This window comes from Piliocolobus tephrosceles, chromosome 3, assembly GCF_002776525.5.
Source record: "Piliocolobus tephrosceles isolate RC106 chromosome 3, ASM277652v3, whole genome shotgun sequence".
NCBI lineage: Eukaryota > Metazoa > Chordata > Mammalia > Primates > Cercopithecidae > Piliocolobus > Piliocolobus tephrosceles.
In genome coordinates this window covers 153,634,290-153,637,585 of record NC_045436.1, presented here as the reverse complement: position 1 = coordinate 153,637,585, position 3,296 = coordinate 153,634,290, and positions in this window count along the sequence as shown.

The window sequence follows — 3,296 nt, the reverse complement described above, 5'->3', positions numbered from 1 at the left end:
AGAACCAGGCCACACACCAGGAGGTAAGCAATGGGCCATTGAGGGAAGCTTCATCTGTATTTACAGTCACTTCCCATTGGCTGCATTGCCATCTGAGCTCTGTCTCCTTTCAGATCAGCAGTGGCATTACATTCTCATAGGAGTATGAACCCTACTGTGTACTGCTCATGTGAGGGATCTAGGCTGCCCACTCCTTATGAGAATCTGCAACTTGACGATCTGAGGTGGAGCTGAGGTGGTGATGCTGGCACTGGGGGATGGCTGCAAATGCAGATTAACATTGGCAGAGAGATTTGACTGTACAGAGACCACAATAAATCAATTGTTTGCAGATTCATATCAAAATTCTATCATTGAGTTGCAAGTGACCAGCTGCCTCTGGTGGCAGGCTTTAAGTCAGAATTCGACACTTATTTTAGTCTGCACAAGGTCCATCCGTTATAATATTTACCACTTTCGCCCATGCCTCATTCCAGCACTGTGCACTTGTCTAGTCACAGAGTTGGTAAGCCCTCAAGCTAACCCTAGCCAGAATAAGTAAACAACAAATGCTACTGGAGAGCTTCTTTGAAAAGAGAGAAAAATCCAAGGACGAGACAGCAGAGGACTTTCAGAGTGCCAGCAAAAAAGATATCTACATTTAAAACAAAATATCAAGAGTCCTACTTAAAATATGGTTCTTTGCAAAAGGTGATTCACATTCTCTGCTTTGTATTCTATGTTGTGACTGGCTATCCGAGGAAGCCATGAAACCTTCAAAATTGCTTTGCCACGTGGAGTCTAAGCACCCTGTATTAAAAGACAGGCCCTTGGAGTTTTCAAAAGGAAAAAAAAAATGTGAACGCAAAGAAAAACTGCAATTATTGAAGACCACCACTTCATCAAATGCGTCTGCAGAAACAGCATCACTCTTAGTGGCTAACTGCATTGCTGAAGCTAAGAAGCCCTTTACTACTGGTGAAGAGTGGACCCTCCCTGCTGCTAAGGACATTTGCTGTAAACTTTTAGGAGTAGCTGCAGTTCAAAAGGTGGCACATGTTCCTCTTTCAGCTAACACCATAACTAGACAAACTGATGAAATAGCAGAGGATAATGAGGCACAATTGTTAGAGAGGATTAATGAGTCACTGTGGTACGCAATCCAGGTTGACGAGTTTACCGATGTTGACAAGGCAACAATGCTTGTTTTTGTGTGATATATTTCTCAGGAGGATGAGGATATGTTATGCACATATTTTTGCTGCCAATCAACACCACAGCTGCTGAACTATTCAATTATTTGAATGATTACATATCAGGAAAACTGAATTGGTCATTTTGTGTTGTCATATGCCTGGATGCAGCAACTGCCATGGATGGCTTTCTGGTTTCATTACTTACATCAAAGAGGTTGCTTCTGAATGTGAGTCTACGCACTGTGCCATCCATAGAGAAATGCTGTCTAGCCAAAAAATGTCACCTGAACTTAATAACGCGTTGCAGGATGTGATTCAAATGATCAACCATATTAAAGTACACGCCCTTACTCACATCTGTTCACGCAGCTCTATGAGGAGATATATGCAGAGCACACATGTCTTCTCTTATAAAGAGAATTGAGATGACTTCCTTTTCTTCCTTTTTTTTTTTTTGTTGTTGTCTTTTTTTTCTTGGTTGAGATGGAGTTTCGCTCCATCACTCAGGATGCAGTGTGGTAGCACAATCTCTGCTCATTGCAACCTCTGCCTCCCGGGATCAAGTCATTCTCCTGCCTCGAACTCCCGGTAGCTGAGATTCAGGCATGTGTCACCACACCCAGCTAATTTTTGTATTTTTAGTAGAGATGGGTTTCACCATATTGGCCAGAGTGGTCTCGAACCACTGACCTCAGGTGATACACCGGCTTTGGCCTCCCAAAGTGCTGGTGTTACAGGCAGGCCTTCTAAAGGTAGACCACTGACCAGAATTTTTGAGTTATGAGAACTACTGCAAAGATTTCTTTTAGAGAAAGAGTCACCACTGCAGCACATTTCAGTGACACAGAGTGGACTGCAAAACTTGCTTACCTGTTTCATGTATTCAACCTATTCAAGGAACTCAATCTGTCACTTCAGGGGAGAATGACAACTGTGTTCAAGTTGGCAGATAATGTGGCTCCATTCAAAGCCAAACTGGAATCATCAGGGTGATGAGTGAATACTGGAATTTTTGACACATATCAAACATTAGCAGAGATTTGCAAAGAGACTGAGCCAGGGCCTTCTTTCTCCCAGCTGGTGCATAGTCATCTATCTTAACTTTGCCAAAAGACCTAACCACAAAAGACTCCCAAATTGGAAAAGAATGGATCTGTGACTCCTATGTGAATAGGCCAAGTGAATCGACTTTGGCCATGCTAGAAGAGGACCAACTGCTTGATATCGCAAATGACAGTGGCCTTAAAACTATGTTTGAGACAACTTCAGATCTCCATACATTCTGGATTAGAATCAAGGTGGAATATCCTGAGATTGCCACAAAAGCACTGAGAAACCTGCTTCCATTTCCAGCACTCTGTCTTTGTGAAGCAGGATTTTCTGCAGTGACCACAACCAAAGTGAGATACAGAGTAGACTGAACATAAGCAACACATTTTTGGTATGATTGTCTCCCATGACCCCCAGACTGGACTGTCTAGTTGCAGGAAAATAAGCTCAGGGCTCCCACTGATTCTACATCATGTTGAGTTGTATAATTATTTCATTGTATATTACAATGTAATAATATAAATAAAGTGCACAAAACATAATGCACTTCAATCATCCCGAAACCATCCCCTTCACCCCATCCATGGAAAAGTTGTCTTCCACAAAACTGGTCCCTGGTGCCAAAAAGGTTTGGGACTGCTAAGTTAGAGCACAAATGGGTTGCTTCGGCCCTACCTCAGTAGGGCAAATTCTTCAGAGTCAGAGCTTCATTCTGTACTTGGTTCCACCCTTAAGCTATTTAGGCTACTGGTAATTCTCTCAGCCTTTGTCCAAGTAAGCCCCCCAGGCAATGACTCACTGATGAGTTTTGTGTTGGCCACAAAACGTTTGTAATTTCTAGGCTTTAACTACACCACATGGTAACTGCAGGAGGCTTGTGAGCAATATCTGAGGCTCCTTCTGTAACTAATCACTTCCTGCTTATTTTGAAGAAGCTATCCATGGCAATGGACTCTGCTAAAAGGGCAACTAGTAAATGTCTTTTACTAATTTCACCTTCAGTCTCTTGTATAATCTCCCAATCGTGTGTGTGTGTGTGTGTGTGTGTGTGTGTGTGTGTGTGTGTGTGTG